Source organism: Sylvia atricapilla, chromosome 30, assembly GCF_009819655.1.
Source record: "Sylvia atricapilla isolate bSylAtr1 chromosome 30, bSylAtr1.pri, whole genome shotgun sequence".
Taxonomy (NCBI): Eukaryota; Metazoa; Chordata; class Aves; order Passeriformes; family Sylviidae; genus Sylvia; species Sylvia atricapilla.
The window spans coordinates 752,187-771,702 of NC_089169.1; the positions used below are offsets into that span (position 1 = coordinate 752,187).

Sequence of the window (19,516 nt, forward strand, 5' to 3'; positions counted from 1 at the left end):
GGTGTTTGGTTTGTTTGTTTGGGCTTTTTTGGGGGGGATTTTTGGCAGATTAAAAATAATTATAATTTCTGGAAGGGATTGAAATAGAAATTTAGGGGGGAAAAAATTACGTGAATTTAATAAAGAGGAGAATTAAAAAGAGGAGCAGGCGTACGGTTCTGTCCCTAAAATCCCATCTCAGGGAAGGTAGGGAATGGTTAAAGCCGGCCCTCGGGGACCCCTCAGAGCTGCTCCACGGATACCCCGGCGTGGGGGCTGCGTGGGCACCACGGGCCCGACTGCATTTGAACCTGTCTGCCTTCTCTTTCAGGAGAGCCTCGGCTCCGGCTCCGGCCGCTGCCTCAGCCCCGGCTCCGCTCTGCCCACGGAGGAGAAGAGGAGAAGGCGCTGGCGTGGGGAGCGTGGCCCAGGTGGGTGATGGGACCCACGGAGGGAGAAATCACGGGGAGCGCCCACGCCGGGGTGCGAGCGGCTCCGGGAGGGCTCTGGGCGGGCCCTTGTCCTTAAAGGAGTTAGAGGCTGGGATTTGGAAGTGGGTGCGGGTGGGGGCACCCCTGGGTGCCTCCAGTGGGTGCTGCAGCCGCTCACTTCCCCCCGTGAGCACTCACAGAGTCTTCCCGAAACCTGCGTTTTCCCCTCCCTCCTGAATCTGGAAGTGGATGAAGGGAAAGGGGAAAGGTGCAACACAACACCCCCCAACCCCTTTGTGCAGGGGGGCTCAAAGACAACCGGGCAGGGAGCCATGGGGAGGGGCTGTCGGCAAAATAGTGACAGTCCTGGGGAGCAGAGCCTCCGCCCCACGAAGCAGGACCAGGATATTTTGGGGCTATTTCCACATCCCCTATCCCCCTTTCCCTATTCCCAGGTAGGGCTGAAGTGCTGGGCCTGACGGGGGTCAGACCAGTGGGTTCCCATTTTCCTAGTGGAGGCAGCTGGAAGAGAGGGTCCTAATCCCTGGCAGGGTGGACTTGCTGCACTGCTGTGGCAGTGGGAGACTCCAGCTCCAGAAAGAGACAAAAGCCATGAGTAACTTCCCAGCCCCAACTCAATGACCCAAACCCAGCTGGCTTACCACTAGGAAAAAAAAAAATTCCTAAGGCAAAGAAAACTTCAAGAGAAAATTTAAAAACCCAGCCCCAAACCTGTGTTCTTGTTCAAGGGAAAAATCATGATGGGTTGTTGGGGTTTTTTTAATGGGGTCTGTATTATAGCAGGAACATCAAAGGGTCATTAATGGTGGGGTTAAAACTACAGAAGCAAACCAGCATTTGATTCAATCCAGGATCTGCACACCGTGGTCAGGCCCTGGCACTGCCTTTGGGTGGGGTTCCCCTTCTCCGAGAAAGGGAAGCCGGGGAGACACAGCCCGGGGGGCCGAAAGGTGGAGAGCTGGAGAGACAGGCGGTGGTGGGAGAACGGTCACGGCTGGCGGAGGAGACTCGGTGCCGGCGATGGCTGGTGCCGATGAGCGGTGACCCGTGGCGCCGAGGGTGGTGGCGATGGCGATGGCAACGAGGGGCGTTGCGCTGAGGGCGGTGAAGCCCACGGCGCTGAGGGTGGTGATGAAGATGATGATGAGGATGATGTTGGCGATGGTGGAGCCGCCGATGGCGGTGGAGAGACCGGGACAGCGGAGAACGGCGGCGGTGCTGGGGGGCGATGGCGGGGATGGGGGCGACACGGGCGGCTGATGGGTGGCGGCGACGCGCGTGTGCGCGCGGCCCCTCCCCAGCCCATTGATGAACCCGGGAGCGCTGCAGAGGGGTGGGAGCCGGGGCGGGTGACGTCAGGCGGGCCCGGGCCAATGAGCGGCGGCGGCGAGGGCCGGGAGTGTGAAAGCATGAATGAAAAGTGCCGCGCGCCGCTCCCCCCGGCGCAGAGGCTGCGGGCAGCGGCTGCGGGCAGCAGGTACGAGCCGAGCCGAGCCGAGCCGAGCCGAGCCGAGCCGAGCCGAGCCGAGCCGAGCCGAGCCGAGCCGAGCCGAGCCGAACCGAACCGAACCGAACCGCCGGGAGCGCCCCCGAGCACCGCCAGGGCCTCGGCCCCGGGCCCCGCGCTGCCGGCGCTCCGCTCCGCGGGAGAAGCGCGGGCGGGGGCCGCCGTGTCTCGGCGGAGCGAGGGCTCCGCGCCTCCCCGCAGCGCCAAGGGTGAAAGAGGGATGCAGGTGAAAGAGGGATGGAGAGGAGCAGGTCACTCGGCGAGGGGAGGGAGGCGGGCGGAGGCAGGCGGGAGGGATGCGCGGTGCCACGGGGAACGGGAGGGATGCGGGTTCCTCGCCTAAGGAATGGAGGGATGCGGGCTGCCCTGGAGCGGAGGAACGGTGTGGGGGATGCGCGTTCTTCCCCGGAGGAAGGAAGGGTGGAGGGACGCAGGTCGCTCTGGAGAAGGAGAATGAGGGTTCCTTCCCAGCCCCGGGGAAAGGAAGGCTGGAGGGAAGCAGAGCCCTCGAAGCAAGGACGGAGGGATGCGGGTTCCCCGCCAAAGAAGAAAGGACGGAGGGATGCGGGGAGAGGAAAGCGAGGGATGCGACCGAGGGTTCCCTACCGGGGGAAAGCTGCGCTCTCTCCCTGAACGAACGGAGGGATACGGGTCCCGGTCCCTGCCCGAGATGCGCGGTCCTTGCTCAGGGCCGGGATCCTGAGCCGCAAGCAGGAGTTGCTCCCTTCCTTCATTCCTCCCTTCCATCCCTTTCATCATTTCCTCTGTGTTTTCTGTGTTTATTCATCGCTATTCCCCCAGATCTCGGCTGAATCCAAAGCCTCACAAGTTACTATTTATATTAACCGGCAGGTTTTTTTCTCGCAGTCATTTTGTTTAGAGAGCGTTAAACACATTTGTGGGTGGGGAAATGTCCTTTTGGTCTTTTATGCATATTTTAAGTTGTGGGTGCAAATTATATTTGCTTTGATTATTACCAGTTTGAATGCATTAATTTGATAGTTATTAAAAATAATGTGGGCTTAATTCTCGGCACCTGCAGAATATCATTTGGTTTGCAAATGAAACAATTTGAAACTCGGCAGAAAATAGGCAGCCCTTGCGTGGTTATCCTGTAATTCTGCTCCAAATTGTGTTTCCGAGGGGCCTGATCCTGCCTGTCCCAGTGATGCTCAGGACTCTGTGCCCTGGGCTGGTTGGGCTGCACGAACAGGGCCAGGGCTGTAGCTGTGTGAAGATATTATGGATCTGGCTGCTAATATTTGCATCTCTTTTTATTCGTTTTCCTCCCTCATTCCTTCCTTAAAAGCCACGTGCCCCCGAGCCCCTGGAGAAGAAGAGGTTGGCTTTTTCCTGCTGATGCTGTAGACTCCAGGGGTTGGTTGTTATCTTTGGTTATCTAGCTGTATGAGTGGTGTCGATTCTTCATAAAGCTAGATAACCGAAAGTAAAAATAACCCCATTACACGCCTGAGGAGGATGTGGAGAAGAAAGGAAATTCATCAAAAGGAAGAGGAGGAAAAGAAAAAAAATTAAAAGAGAAAAAAAAAAAAAAAAAAGAAGAGAAAGGAAATGAGAGGCGGAAAAAATGGGGGAAAAGACAACTTTCAGAGACTGGAATTAAAACCTGAGGTAGGATTTTTTTTTTTCCCTGTTTTTTTTTTTTTTTTTTTTTTTTTTTTTTTTTAAGAATCTATTTGCCTCCTGTGATTTTAAGAGTTTACTGATTCTGGGCAAGGGAAGAAACCATCTGTGTTGAGAAAGACAAAGATGTTGCCGCTCTCTCCTCGGCCGTTAACTGTAATTGAATTAACAAAGTAAAACTTCCAATCAGATTATGAATTAGTTAAGTCCAGGACCCAGACTACAGATCAAGGATGAACTTTCATTGCATAACCAGTCGTAGAGCATCAGAGAATCCATAAATCAATACAGATTACTGTGTTGGATTATCTGTTTAATAAAGCAGCAACAGAGCAATGTTTATTAATGGTTGTTTTGCAAATACGAGTGCTGGATTCTTTTTCCTTTTTTCTACCTTCCCTCCCCCCTCTTCCCTATCTGTTATACAGATACCTACATTTTCCTGCCTGACAGCTATAACTTGATATCAGTATTAGAAAGAAGGATATGGTGATTTGGAAAATGGTTTCTTGCAGTTTTCTTTGTTTTTCTTCCCTTGTGTCTCTATCCAAACGCTTTCTTTCTTCTTTTAACCCTTTGTCTATGAATATTTCTTTGAATGGCCTCAAGATTCTAATTTGGGGATTTACAAATTATATATATATATATAAACTTGTGTATGGAAACGCATGAGACTAATTGAGGAACTTGATTTTACCTAATTTATCTTCTCTGCAAATTGGTGCTGGTTCTTATCCGTCTTTAATGGATTATGTGCCCGCGTCTTCCTCAGGGAAACTGGGATTTTTTAAAATCTGCTCTACTGTAGAAGCGAATTTTGAGTCAAAGAGAAAGAAGTGAACTGGGTGCTTCCCACTTGCTTTTAATAATCAGACTGGGTGCCTGAGATGCCACCTACAAAACCCAGCAACCTATTTGAAAAGGTGTCTTGATCTTGCTTAGAAGAACACAAAGATCTCATGGTGGATTAAGATAAAATAATATCAGAATGGTGATTCCAAGGAGGGGAAAAAAAAAAAAACAACCCAAACTAAAAACGACAATATGATAATAAAGAGCTAATGTGGGTGATGGCACCTGAACTAATTTTGGAAAGGAGCAATTATAGCTTTGTGACTTTATGAAAACCCTCTTGTGAGAGATGTAGAAATGAGCTGACTTTTGACCTGTGCTGGACCCGCTCGTTTCGCTCATGTGCTTATTGGGATCTTTAAAAAAACCCAAAAGGGCAGAAGGAACTGTCCCTTGCACTTTGTTCAGGGAAGGGCTGTAGTGCTGGGTGTGATGTGAAAGATTTATCCTGCTCATATGGTTGCTTGAAATTAATAAACAAGATATTATTCCCTCTCACCCATGGCCCTGTAATTCAGAATAATTTAGTACGTATGTTAACTGGGAGTTCTGTAATGATCTGCTTGGGGAAAGCTTGGGGAAAACCTTCCATCTTCCCGTTGAGCTTCCCCTGGATGCTGCCATTGTTCCTGGTGCTATGTTGACAGTGACAGGGATGTAGGGAAGTTTTTTCGAACTCTTTTTGGAATCACTGTTCTCTGTTGCCGTCCTGCTACTCCTCTTTGGGGAGGAGTGAAGTGCTGCTCTCCTGGCCAGCAGCTTTGTCCCCAGTCAGAGAGGGACATTGCAGAGGACAGGGCAACAGGGAACCAGAAGTTTTGGTCCATGGACAGGGATAGCACCTTCCAAGGAAGGGGAGGCATCCTCCATGGATGCTCACACCCTGAGCATCTCTCAGGATGAAGTTAGACACCCTTGGTTTTGGTGACCAAGCGGTGACAAAGCAGTGACAAAGCTCTCCTCATTCATCCTTCCCAGGCAGACCGAGGCAGGAGAACTCTTGCTGGTCCAGCTGGGTGGTTGCCCCTCCAGCCAGGCTGGTGGATCAGGACGTGTCTGTGGGCAGACATCAGCACCAAGTGGTGGCCCAAAGCCCAGGTGTGAAGGGGTGCGGTGGCTCCCCAGGGGGACGAGGGACTCTTATTCTGGGTGAGCAGTGGGAAGCTGCCATGTGCCATCCACCATTGGCCAGTGGCTTCCCTCAAGGAGGGGGAAAAGTGCCTTTTCTCCAATCAGGGGCTGGGAGTGGTGCTATGTGAGCATCTTTTGGTGCTCCTGGGTGACCAATCCTGGGCTGTGCGGCACTGCCATAGGCTGATTTTGATGGTGTCACTTCTTGGCTCTAACAAAGGCATGAGCAGGAGTGGGGGGGATGTAAACTGGGACAAGGACGAAATTCGTCCAAGAATTCAGCAAACCATGTGTGGAGGGCCCCGAGCCAGGCGCAGGAGGTGCCTGTGCTGGTTGGTGATGGAGACAGTGGGTTTAAAGCCTCCCCAGGCCCAAGCTGGTTCTCTGGAGCTTTTGCGCCTCATTCTCAGCTGCAAAAAGCTTCCTTTAAAATGCTTGTGACCCCCACCACCATTCAGGGACTTGGTCACACTGTGGGACTAAAACATCTCCATGATCATCACCCATCCCTTTGTGCTCCCAGCCTGGGAGGGAAATGGGCACCCGTTCCCACTCCTTGCCCCTCAGCCACTGGATGGGTCCCGTGGGGTTCCTGGTGCCACAAGCTTTGCTGCAATCCCTACGGTCTGTGGGTGCTGTCAGAGCATGTCACTGTTCAGCTGGGTGGATTTTCTTTTTAATTTCAGTTTTTGTTCTGGGGGGTAACCGTTTCCAGTGGCAGGAGTGTCCATGTGACTGCAAGCTGGGCTCTGTCCAAGGGCTTTGGAATAGTCTTGCAAACAGCTGATTTTTAATTTTTTCCTCCTTTTCTCCCTGATTTACTCCTGTAGTGCACTAGCAGTAAGCCCTGTGTGTTTGCGTGACGTTGATCCAAATTGCAGTTTACATGTGGCTGTTTAAGCTTGCTTGGACACTATGATTTGACTGGTTAACACTCAGCACTGTCTACTCTGTTCTCCCTTCTGTCCATATAACTGCTGGAGACATTAATAGGAGACACACTCGCATGTTTGGGAGCGAGGTCTCAGCTCTCCACATCATTCTCTGGCTTAGCAGCAGTTTGGAGTTGGAAAAAAAAAAAAAAAAAAAAAAAGAGAGCAAATGCAATACTAATTTTTCCATGATTCAGTGACCGGTTGAGGAGAACGAGCCTATATAAATGTAATTGTTAAATATTATTAATTTCATTCAGTAGATCTGCTTTAGCTTCTGTCTTTAAAGCTTATGTTGGCAGGGCAGAAATGCAGCAGAGCAGTTTCTTGCTGAGGCCAAAGCCCTTTTGCACCGCTCTCATTGTACGAGTGACGCGCTGCGGGTCAGGGGACTGGCAAAAGGGCAGAAATACTTGTGCTGGTTGGTCCTGCCAGTGGATATTAACTTTTGCTTTGTGATGGATAGAATATGTATATATTTTACATTTCATATTTGAAAATTCTCAGCCCCAAATGATGAAAAGTAGCTAAAAAATGTATTTTAAAAATTATGGTTTTGTGGTGTTTGAGGAAAACAGACATTTCCCCATTGAGGGAATTTTTTGCTAGCCTTTTACAGTTTTAAACTGAAAACAAAAGGAGTCCCTGATGGCTCAAGCCCTTCGAGGTCTTCCTAGCACATGAAGTATCCCTTGTCCTCCCGGCACAGTCCCATGCAGCCTGGGCTGGGCAAGTGTGGAATGCACTGCAGTGCCACCACAAAGAAATCACACCAATACGATAGAAATTTGCATGTATCTGTTTAGTTTTGAAATACATAGATAAAATTCCTTCTCACAAGCAGTCACAGCTGGGTTTGGAGGGAGAGGGAATGGTTTTTAGAGATGCTCTCTCAGCTGGGCTGGCAGCCAGCGGTGACTTGTTCCCAGCACCAGTCCCCAAAGCTCTGCTCTTTTTGGGGTGCTGCGTGGCCCAGCTGCTCAGGCCGGGTTTGGGGGATCTCTGTGCCAAGGAAAGCACGAGGGTTCTTACCCTAGGTACCTACGGGGTCAGAAATGCTGATTGAAGCCTCCAGCTGCCGGACCGGGGCTGAGAGGGAAGCACATCTTTGTGCTGAGAACAGAGTCTTTCCTCTTCAAACAATCAGGGCTTCAAACCTCTGAGCGTTTTCAAGGGAGCGATTTTTATGTCGGGATTATGATAAACCGGCTGAGTGGGCGCACTAAGCCGCCATAGGAATCAGATCAGGCCCTGCTTTAATTTCAGCAAGTGGCGGGTGTGTGGGAACGGAGGCTGGGGTGATGCTCGGAATTAACCGCCTGGGCTCTGTGCCCCGCTGGCCCTGCCTTGGAGCACAGGCTGGAGGAGGGCTGCGGGCAGGACCAGGTTGTCCTTGTCCTCACCGTGGCGTTGCGGACGGCCACTGATGCACGGCACTTCGCAAGGTGCTCTGCAGTATCCTGGGATGATTTTGGGGTGGCCAGTGCCGATCTCTGTGCTGCGGGAGAGGGGATTTCTCGATTTACCCCGCCCATCCCAGGGCGCAAACGTGATGCCCAGCAAACGGGGCCGGGTGGCTCTGCCACACTCTGCCCGGGGGAAGCGGGTGACAGTGTCCCGAGGCGGATACGGCTGGAAGGAAAATGATGAGCTCTGTGGTCTTCGGGCTGCTGGCAGGAGACGGGCGCCAGCGGGCAGGTCGCTCCGATGCAGCCGGGGTGATCGGATGTGAAAGCGGAGGCGCGGTTCTGGCCGCTCCGCTCTCCGCACTGCCCGCCGCCGCCGGCAGCTTTTACCGGCCCCGGCTTGTGGTGCTGCCAGCACGGCGGGCTGGGGGCTAAATATAGTTCTGGGGCTGCGTTCCGGCTTTCCCGGCGGGATTTTCAGGGACAGATATAGAAAGGGACGTGTGCTGTGAGTGCCGGCGCCTCTCGCTGTACGCGCTGGGGAAGCGGAGCCGGCCGCCGAACGCGGGCAGCATCTGCGGCCGCCGGGGCTCTCATGGCCCCGGGTAGTTTTGCAGGAAAAGAGAGCGGAATTTTTGTTTTAGGGGTCCCGTGCCAGCTGCAGAACGGGGAAGTCCCGAATCCTGGGATTTTTATGGCTGGAGGGTGGCCGTATGTACTGAAGTCTGCAAGGCTGATGTGGAGATCTTGGCCCGACACTCCTGGCTGAATCCGTCTCTGGTTATCTGGATCACGGTCTCTTGCTCCCTGTGTAACTCCAGGATTTATCCTGCCACAGCTGAGAGCAGCCTCGGACCTTGTATCTGTAACTATACAGCTAAAGCTGTGTAATCCTCACGCAGCATCAACGGCCACGGCTTGAGCTGTGACTTTGACAGACCAGGCTAGGTGTAAAAATAATTGTAATTCCACTTTCAGGGGTTTTAATATTACTGGAGCAGGGACAAAAGGAGTAGTGCCAGGATGCTGGTGCAGGAGGAGGGAGCATCCATGTTGGGTGCATCTGCTGGCTTTAACTGCTGGGTCTTGTGTGATGCATTTTTACAGGCAAGTGGAGGACATGAGGTGGAGCTTTGCTCTGGGATAGGGAGAAAAAGCAGCTTCTCAGAAGGGGGGAAAAAGTGCTGATTAATAAGTGTTGAGAATGAAAAAGACTGGATACTCATTGGTGGTGGTCTGGTCCGGTTTTGAGCTCTGTGTGGCTTCAGGGGGCTGTTAGGTCATCTTGTGGCCTTGCATTGTTTAGGTCAAGGCAGGCAAATCAGGTTTAATTTGACCTTCAGCAGCTTCCTTCCTGCTGGAAGCTCATCTTTTATTAAAAAAATAAAAACCAAACCAAAACAAAAAACCCAAACAAAAAACGCACAAAACCTCCACAAAACCCCCCACCAAAAAACCCAAACCAAACGAAAAAGACCACAAAAGATTTTCTGGATCAGTGTGTGACCTCTCGGAAAGGGAAAGGAGGTCCCTCTTCCATCACTTGGAGACACAGAATGCTCTTTGGGAAGGGGAAGGCTTGTCCCTAAGGAATCTGCTTTGTTTCATCTATCTCTCCCCTTCTGTCTTCTAGAAAAATTTTGCTATTTTGGTTGGGTGGAATATTCAGCTTTTATAGTATTTGATAAGAGTGGATTGTTTCAGGGATTCCCGGGCTGAACCGGGCAGGAATGTGTCTGAGCCAAATAACCTTCCTCTGGCATCAGCAGACACCAGCTGCTTAGGAGGAAAGTGCTTGAAACCCTACAATTATGGGATAATGTATTCCAAGAGAGTTTCTTGGCTTTCCATTCCTGAGCTGGAGAGTTTATATTCCCTCCCTAATCCTTGTAAAATGTTATAGAATTTGGATGTTCTCGTCACCTTCTTCTTGATGGTGCCGGGAGCGGGGACGATCCTGCAGCAGCAATTGGGCTTGGTCTGGGCAGGAGGGGAAAAAGCCAATTTTTCTGGCATTTGCTTTGAATTTGCCTCTGTGACCCTGCTTGGATAAGAGGAATCATGTATTTGAAAAGATCTGGAGGGGCACTGGCTTCCACAGCCACATATAGAGTCAATGGAAAAGCGATGGGGAATTAACAGTGTAACTTGGATCGTTCAAGGGAATTAGGAACATAATTCACTCAGGAACTTTGATTAATCCTGCAGAGCACTGTCAGTATCCAGAGGACTTTTCTTCCTGCTGGGGCCTGGCAGAAGGTGCAGCAATTGACCCCTCTGGCTGGGGGAGGTTTGAGGGCTGGGATCCTCCGCTGGACTGGAGAGGGACCACAGAGGACAGACGGCCCTGGGCCACTGCCCCACCCCGCAATTTTGCAGACAAACTCCACTCCCTGGAGATTTTTCTCTCTTCTTCCCCTTTGTTTTGCTTTCGAACAACAAACTCCGCTAACAAACACGCACACACATATTTTTCCTATTATTCTTTTTCACAAAAAAAGCTGTCCACAACATTAAACCCACCCATGGGCAGGAGCATCAGCAGGGCTGGCTGAGTTTCTGCAGGTAGAGCTTTCCCACAGAGCTGTGCATCCCCTTAAGCTCTTTGCTCTAGAAAATCATGGATTTCTGGAGATGAGGGAGCGGGAGGAAATGTGCCTGGCCCCTCTGCCCAGCTCGGCTGAGGCTCTGACAGCATCGGGACAAGCTGGCAGAGATGCTGGCGTGAAAGCAAGCTGCCTCCCTCCTCTGGTGCGAGGGATGGCCACGGAGCAGGTTGCCATGGAGAACCAGGATTATTCTGCGCGTGTGTGTACAGGCTGGGGGGAATATCGTAATTTTTTTTTTTTTTTTTTTTTTTGAAAAAAAAACAACCAACATTTTTGATGGAGTGTGATGCCGTCAGCAGCCATGCTCACCCGACCTTGGGAGCTGCAACCTCCAAACCCAGCCCCATCTCCTCCTCCCCTCCTCTTTCAGCCCTAGCTCCTGCCCCAGCCCCTCCATCGGACTCTTATCTCCAATAATCCCCCCGTAAGAGGGCTTTCTGCTTGTTATGACACCCAGTGAAAGCGTGGGAGAAAGATCCTTTCTTAGCTCTTGTCCTCCACAGCCAGCCACTAGCCTGAATGGGAGGCTTTTTTGTGTCTCTGTGTGCCTGACTAATTGAGCTGAAGGACTTGCGTCTGGAAGGGCTTGAAAGGGACTTTTGTTGCCACTGCGGAGTTTGTGGAAGGCGAATGAGCCCTGCTTTCTTAGGGAACGCGGGTCCTGGGCAAATTTGACTCTCGAGTGCTCACGCCTCCCAGTTCTTTGGGAAAATTAGAAAAAAAGGGTGGTGGGATTGATTTTTTTTTTTTTTTTTTTTTTTTTGGTGTTGTGTGTGGGGGTTTTGGGGGGGTGATTTTTTTTTTTTTTTTTTTAAGCACTATTGGCCGCCCCAGGCACTGGAGAGTTGAGTCTGGGGAAAAAAAAAAAAAAGAAAGAAAAAAAAAAAAATCTGGCTCTGGAAGGTTGGTGAGCTGGCTGTAAAAAAAGGGGCTTGGTGAGATGAGTTAAAACTGGCTAAAAATAACAGTATCGGAAGCCCTCCAAAAATAACAGTGTGGAGAGCCCTTGCCTCCAAAAATAACAGTATCGAGAGCCTATGCCTCCTGCATTTTTTAAGGTCTGATAATCAAAACCCGTAACTTCTCTATGATTCCGTAGGAAATTGTTTTGTGGTCCAAGGATGCTTTCACATCCCATCGCATCCTGAGAAGTGATGAGCACTAGCTATCACAAGGCAGTTTAAGTGGCTGCTGCAAAATTCCTCTTTTCTTCTTGGCCTTAACAGGAGTGATGAAAAATTGGGATTAACCCTAAAAGGGGTTTAATTTTTGCTTGGTGTCAGGTGATCTCTAAGAGACTCCTGACAGCACCAGTGGCAGTGTGGGCAGGCAGGAAGCAATCCTTCTACTCATAACAGCCTCAACCCCACATTTTCCTTAAAACCACCAACATCCTCCTTGGTAGGAAAACTGACGGGTTTTGCCATAGCAGTTTGAGACTTTAAAGGCTCTTTTCCACTGGGAAATTTAGTTTGGGGCCCCTGGGCTGTCGTCCTTGTTGGTGTCGGCTGCTGCACTTTTGTTCCCATCACAAGAATGTGGTGTTTCCATGTGTCCAGGCTATTTTCTTGCTGCCTTTGCTAATTTTTCATGATCTGATACTGGATTCACTCAAAGATTTTTTCCAGCCTGTTTTTTTCCCATGGTGTGGCCACACAAAGCCTACTGATGAGTGTCTCACCTGGAAAACAGCCTTCTTGCAAGGAGGGAACATGGGGTTTGGGAGGAAAACAGGGCTTTTGAGGTAGAAAACTTCTTGGCATATGGCAAAGACTGGACAGTGGCTTTTTAAGTGGCTGATGGGATGAAAGTGGCTGCATGGGTCACTTTGTTCCTATTTGTTATTTCCCACGGGATGTGCAGCGCCTGCATCTCCCACTGTAATTTCTCAAACCTCTCTCCCCCCATTCACCACCTCCCCCCCCACCCCCCTTTCCTTCATTCCAGACATTTTGCAGGTCCCTCCACACAATAAATTACTGTGGAAGCTGCCAGGGTCCATTCCATCTCCTGTGTGGATAAACCATCTCAGGATTTCTAACAACAAGAGATGAAAATGTGTTGAAAGTTATGTTTTTAATGGGGTGATGTAGAGGCTGCGAATGCCCGTGGTTCCTCTTTTCCCACTCTGCACCCAGAGGCTGCAGTTGGGCGTCTTCAGGAGCTTTCCAGGGCCAAAGAGGTGCATCAACAATGGGGGGGAAACCAGAACAAATGGGTTTGAAACAGATGTAGGCATGAGCAGTGAAAATTGATAGAGAGGGGAGGTGAAGAAGAAGAGAGGTGAATGAACAGGAGGCCTTCTAAAAAAAACCCCAAAAAATCAAAAATTTAAAAATCACTTTTGGAGCTGGAGACAAACACCTTTCACTCCACCTGGAGTTTTTAAATCCAGCAATTTCTGCACTGCTCTTTGCTGACATTGTGCTAAACCCAACCTTGGTTTTGTGTCCCGCAGCCTGAGGCCCGCGCTGCCGCAGTTCTGGGGATGCCCGTGACACCAGGTATTTGTTAATGCATGCTGACTCATTACAGTGCTGGGAAATGACAATTTCTGTGTGTTTGGGTGCTCGAGAGGCTGCATCTGAAGGGTTTGTCCTGTCAGCCCCATGCCAGGATAATGCAATTTTGTATTGGTCATTAGTGACGAGCAGCTCCCGGCCATGGCCAGGCATGGCTGCACCCACCACAGGACTTGGCTTTTTTCTTTTTCTTTTTCTTTTTCTTTTTCTTTTTCTTTTTCTTTTTCTTTTTCTTTTTCTTTTTCTTTTTCTTTTTCTTTTTCTTTTTCTTTTTCTTTTTCTTTTTCTTTTTCTTTTTCTTTTTCTTTTTCTTTTTCTTTTTCTTTTTCTTTTTCTTTTTCTTTTTCTTTTTCTTTTTCTTTTTCTTTTTCTTTTTCTTTTTCTTTTTTTTCTCTGTGTGTGTGTTTGTGTGGTTGGTTGGTTGGTTTTCTTGGGGTTTTTTTTGTTTGGGATTTTTTTTTTAAATATACTTTCCAACAACTAATTCAAAAAGAAAAAAATCATCCAATTCCAGTTTTGGAATGATGCGTGAACATGGAAATTGGGGCTTGGAGTCAAAACAAGATGAGGGGAGCAGAGCAAGGCTCCTGCTCTTATGGGCTGGAGGTCAAAAGACATAAAGAAACCCAAATTACTGGTGCCAGGTTTATTATTATTATTATTTTATTTTATTTTATTTTATTTTATTTTTCCTCCTTTTTTTTTTTTTTTTTAATTAAGGAAGGGGTTTGTCAAAGTGCACACCTCAAATCTATTTTACCTTTTGAAGAGGCCTTATTATGCTGGAACAAGCTTAATGAAATGAAAGTTTGGGGTTTTTTTATAACTGACTGGTAGTTCTGGGCTCATGCATTTTAGAGCACAGCAAACTGACTCTAAACCAATAATTTTTATGATGTCTCTAACCAAACCCCTACAATTTGGGAATTCCTTGTCCTTTAACAGATTATTACAGCTCAAATAACAAGAGATTTTTAGTAGATTGGGAAAAAAGATCAAATGTAAAAGGAAGTATAGGGAAAAAAAAGAGAAAAATCAGGTTTTGGTACAGATAAGGAATTATTCTCGGGCAAAACACAGTAATAATCCTAAAGTGCTTTATTATTATTAATCAATACAATGTTGCTATAAAATATTTAGAATTCTGCCATTTCTCTACTTTACAGCCCACTGTAATATTCATAATTCCTACAATCCCAGCATTCAGTGAGCATGAGGTCACTACCTGGAATTTCCCTTGTTTTGGTTCCCAGCACTGGGGTCTTCTCATCTTTGGGGCTGGGATCAGGAATCAGGATCTTTACAAAGGTTTGGAGGAATGAGGCAGTGGTCCCACACTGAAGCCACACACGTTTCAAATGCACTCAGAGCATCCCAGCAAGCTGGACAGGTCACAGGGGTGTGGACTGGGTCCCCGGTGCCACCACTGCCACCCTCTGCTCCTCCCTTCCTCTCTCCTCGGAGGACCACGGGCTCACCCAGCACTGGGGGGAATATTGTCATTTCATTTTTTTCCTCAATGAAAACACTGCGGGGGGAAAAAGAAAGAAGAATGGGATCTTGGTGTGTTCTGTGACTCTGTTCCCACCAGGAGCCAGGGGCTCCAACGCCAGCCCAGGGAGCGGGTTTGATGCGAGCAGCCAAACCCTTGTGGCTGCCAGGACTCTTCACTGCTGCACCACCGGAGGGTTTCACCTTTTGCCAAGAGCGGCCTGCTTCTATTCCTTCCCTTCCTTTTCTTTTCTATCCTTTCCTTTATTTTCTTACCTAATATTTATTTCGTTTTACTTCTCGATTTATTTTTTAATTTTCCTTTTTTCTTTCTTTCCCTTTTTATTTTCCTTTTTATAATATTTCGTTTCCCTTTCATTTTATTTTTCCTTTAATCGCTGTTGTTCTTTTCTAAATTTTTTTCCCCTTTGTTTTCTTTTCCCATTTTAATTTCCAATTTTTTTCCCCCCCCAATTTCACGCTTAAGCCTGCTTAGTCTTGTCTCCTGCTGGAACGTTTAACGAAGGGGCAGTGGCTCCTACGCCAGTAGGGTTTTTATTGTTGTTTGTATTTTCCCGATGCTTTGTTCCACGCTCTGCACCTCGGTGCCCATCGAGGGGTGCGGGTCGGGGTGCCCGCGATGGATGGGGAAGCACAAAGCCCCGAGGAAGACACCGGGGCTCTTGTGATTCGGGCCATGCAGGAAAGAGTTAACCCATTAGAAATTCCGAGCCCTTCTTCCGATAGTTAAACCTGATTTGCATGCATTTGCATAATGAATGTCATTTGCATTCTTGGAGGTTGGCTACTTCTGTGGGAAAAGTCAAAGCGGGATTGCGGGGAGGGTGAAGGGGGGTCGGTGAAGAAAGAAGGGAAGATTTTTTTTTTTCCCCCCGCACCCCCGCGCATCCCTGCCCCTCGCCATCCTCACCCAAACGCTCTTTTTCTTCCCCTTCTTTCCCCCCATTTTTCCCCCCTCGAGGCCTTCCTGCCTTCCCTTCCGCAGGCCACACAAAGCCAACCATCGGTGGCTAGGCCGTGGCGAGGCGAGGCGCATCCTCTCCCTCTTCCCCCCCTTCCCCTCCTTTAATTTCTGCTTCTAATTCCATCTTGGCTCCCGTTCCCGGCGCCCTCTCGTGCGGGGGGCTGCGGCCCTGGCCCTCCCCTGCTCGTGGGTGCATGCGTGCTGAGGGGGAAGGCAAGGTGGGAGCCACCATTTTAGGAGCTGCTGTGTAAAATGGCCGATTGCCCGTGCCCTGGCCCAGCCACGCGGCTGAGGGCGTTCTGGCAGCTTCGAGCGGGCGGGACAGAGGCGCTCACGGCGCTCACGGCCTCTGCACGGCGCCTTGGGCCTCGAGGGGCTCATCCCGGCCTCGCTGTGCCCATTCGGGATCGCCCTTCTCCTGCCCTTTTCCTGGGCCGCCGCAGCCGCGGAACCCCCCCAGCCAACCCACGCCCCAAAACCAGCCTCTTCTCATCTTGTCTCCAGGTTTTGCACATGGAAATGGCACCAAAGGCAGCTCTATCATCTTTTCTTTACCTCTTTTTTTTTTTTTTTTTTTTTTTTTTTTTTTTTTTTTTTTTTTTAATTATTGTTCAAAATACGCTCCGTGCCTCCTGGGGACACTGTGGGGCTTGAGGCTTGGCTGCAGAATTTTTTCCTAGATGCACTAGATGACGTTTCATTCTTTGTGTACTGTGATAACATTAGCGAAACAGCTGTTTAATTTTTTTTTTTACCCCTCCTCCCTCTTTTGGACTAGAAAAATTCAATAGCCTCATTTTTTCTGTTGCTGAAACCATTTCATGGCTGTTTAAGAAAGGGGAAAAGAATCAATGCGAAACAAGAGTGACTTCATTCCCTCCTGTGCACGATGGGCTGAGGCATGAGAGGCTTCACCTGGTCCAGGTGATCTGTGGGCAAAAAGTTGTTGTGCTCAGGTTAATCTGAGAGAGAGGAAAAATCTCTTCACACAGTTGGTGGAGTGGGAAGTTATTTATTTTATTACAGCACTTGAAATAGATTGGGGTGTTTTATCTGAAGACCCATCGCAAGAGGTTTGTGCTTTAGGTGAAAATCTTGGTGTTCCATGAGGCCGCATTTGTTGTTCTTTTTAATTTCTCCCTATCCCTCTGTTGCCATGAGATCTGGAAACTTAAAAGCCTAAATATGCTAAGTGAGTTTAACCCTGGTGTGACGGGAATTTTGAAAGCAGATTAAAACCAACTCAAAATTTATGCCTAGCAGGAAAATAAATCACACTTTTTGCTTGCGGGCTGATGCCGGAGCCCCAGACATGCCTGGCTGGGGGCAGCCCCTGGGGAACGTGGCTGGCCTTGGCTCTTGGCTCTGTCCAGGCTCTTGCCTGGTCTGTGAGGTGGGAAAGGACTGGGAAGGGATGACTGTCACCGCTTTAGCCCTTTAGCTGGAGCTGTGAAGGGTGTGCGGCCACGCGCTCCACTCTGACTGCCAAACGTGCTTAGTCAGGAATGGGAAATACTTCCCTAAAACTTGCAAAAATGCGCTAAGGCTCTTAACTCTCGGGCTAAGCTGCAGCTACTTAGTCCATTTCTCACTGCTTTTATTTATAAACTTCAGTCTGGGCTGGGGGATTTTTTTGTTTCCTTCTTTTTTTTCTGGTACTTTCACTGGGATAGGGCACAGGAATGTATCAGAAGCAGAGCTGGAAGGAGTGGATGGGTCTGGGCATTGCTGCTCTGCTCCCACCAGTGCCACTCCCTGGCTTTGCACCACTGAATTTTCACAGGACCGGATTGTCTCTGGTTTCTGTAGTGGTAGAAATGATTTATAGGACTAATGGACAGGAGAATGAGCTCTTTCCCTGGCTCTTCCTCAGTTAAGCCATGTCAGTTCTGCTCTAGGTGTCTAAATCCATGTGAGTAGCCATAGCTGGAGGCAGAGTTTATACAGATGGAAAGTACATAAAGTGAATATTAATATATTATTAAAATATAAGACAATTCTGTAAGGATACTCTAAAGCATCCAAAGGGTCAGGGCTGCTCAGTTTTGGTATTTTCAAGCAGGGATGGACAGTGCTGGAGCTTTGCCACTTGGTTGCTGCTGCATTGAGGGTGGCAGCCACAGAGTGGACCCCGTCAGGCTCCTCCTTTGACCCAAGACACTTCTCTCAATGAGGTTCTTGCTGGTGATGGGTCTCCTTGTGCTTGGTCACAGCTCTGAGCTCAAGACGGCCGCTGGGATAAATCCCCCAGGCCTCAGGATGCTCTGGGCTTGGGTTTGGCTTTGGGCCTTGGTGGAGCAGTCACTGGCCTGGGCAGGGCTGGAGATCTGGAGAACATAGTTCCCCAGAAGACAAAGAATAAAGAAGGTGTATTTTTGACTTAGATTTAGAGTTTTTTGTCCTGCCTGTGGCTTTTGAGTGCTTTGATTTGGTTTTTCTACATGACTGCAGTGAGATGCTGGCTGGCACCACATCTGGCAGGGACAGGGAGTGGTGCAATGACAGCTTTTCCCCATTTCTAATTGCCCCCAAGCAGACACAGGCTCCTCTTGCTCCCTACAAGGTTGAGGCCCCACAGAGGCATCTCAAGTTAGGAAACTAGCCCAGTTTCAAAGATGCTGAGAGTTTTCTAGATGAATTCTGTCTTCCTCATTTCCATTTTGTGTCAGAAGCATGGCTGTAATCTCCCTACCCTGGTGTAATCCAGCCAGGGACACACAGGTCTGACATTTAACGAGTTCCCATCCTCTTTTCTCTCTCTTGCCAGGCTGGAGACGGGTTCACCCTACGTGATGCTCATTTTCTAGCTGACAAATTGTAGGTCTCTGGCCCTGGTGAGAGTTCACTGGGAATATCCTGGTAAGTGGATTTTTAATTTTTTTTAATTTCTTTTTTAAAAACTTTCCCTAAACTCTTACAGTGGGTCTGGCACCATCAGGCTGCTGGGATGGGCTGAGTGTCTCCATGGCAAGTTCTTGGGGACTGTTGAGAGCTCATGGTGACCATGTGGTGGAGAAAAAAGAGAAGCCAAAATCTCCGTGGTCACCAGCACCTTCCTTGCTGACCATTGGCCCAAAGTCTCCAACATCTGGATTATTTTTCTGTGTTTAACATCTTTTTTTTTTTTTGTGGGTTTGCTAACTCATAATGCCCAAGCCCTGGGAGAGGTCTGTCTCATCCACAGGAACAAAGGGCTCTTTTGGGGTTCCTTAGGGAGAGGCGGGGGTTACCTTTTAAATGGAAAGCAGATAATAAATGTGTTTCTGTTGTGTTTGGTTTTAGCTCACATTGGCTCACTGTTACATGAATACAGCAAACCCCACCCTCCAAAAGCCATGAGCCGTGAGGAGCTGCCAGCAGGACCTTGTCTTGAGGGACCCTCAGCAGAAGCCCCTCGCCATGGCTGATGCCACTTCAGCCTCCTCCTCTCCCTGCTGCTGCTAGCAGCCCCTGGCCTGGAGCGTGATGTGGATTCTGACTGACCCCAGCGTCTCTCCAGGCTGACCAGGGCTGACCAGGGCTGCTGACCATCACCAGGCCTCGCCGTGGGGACACAGCAGCAACTCAGGCACGGACAGGGTGCAGAGGACACCAGGGACATCCCCGTCCCGCCACCGCACATCACCCTGGGGGCCGCTCACTGGTGAGCCTGGGGATGTGCTACCACTGTGGTGGGTCACACGGGGCTGTGGGGAAGCTGTATTCCTGGAGGGATGCGGATGGTAGGTAGAGCCCCCACCGGTGGGCAGCTGGCCTGAGGTGGAGGTGATGGGCAGGGGGAGAGGTGTTGGGAAGGGACAGTGCGTTTATTATCGAGGCGCAGCTGAAGCAGGTCCTTTGCCAGTGGTCAAGTCTGAATCACAAACTCTACATTGTTTCCAAGTGTGTTCAGCACATTTCCCTTCTCCCCCTCCCTTTCCCTTTCCTCTCCTCTCGCCCTTGCACAAAGCTGTCATTGTGCCGGGGACTTGGTGATGGCAGCGTTGTTATTTGGTAAGAAAAAAAA

The 19,516-nt window shown here is 49.5% G+C and overlaps 1 long non-coding RNA gene across 1 annotated transcript; it reads left to right on the forward strand.

The window, feature by feature from the left end:
* The first annotated feature begins 3,304 nt into the window (after window positions 1–3,304).
* Window positions 3,305–18,368, forward strand: LOC136372912 (uncharacterized). Its single transcript, XR_010745542.1, has 3 exons — window positions 3,305–3,570; window positions 12,971–13,016; window positions 18,278–18,368. It is a non-coding gene; the product is annotated as an uncharacterized lncRNA (long non-coding RNA).
* The last annotated feature ends 1,148 nt before the right edge of the window (window positions 18,369–19,516 follow it).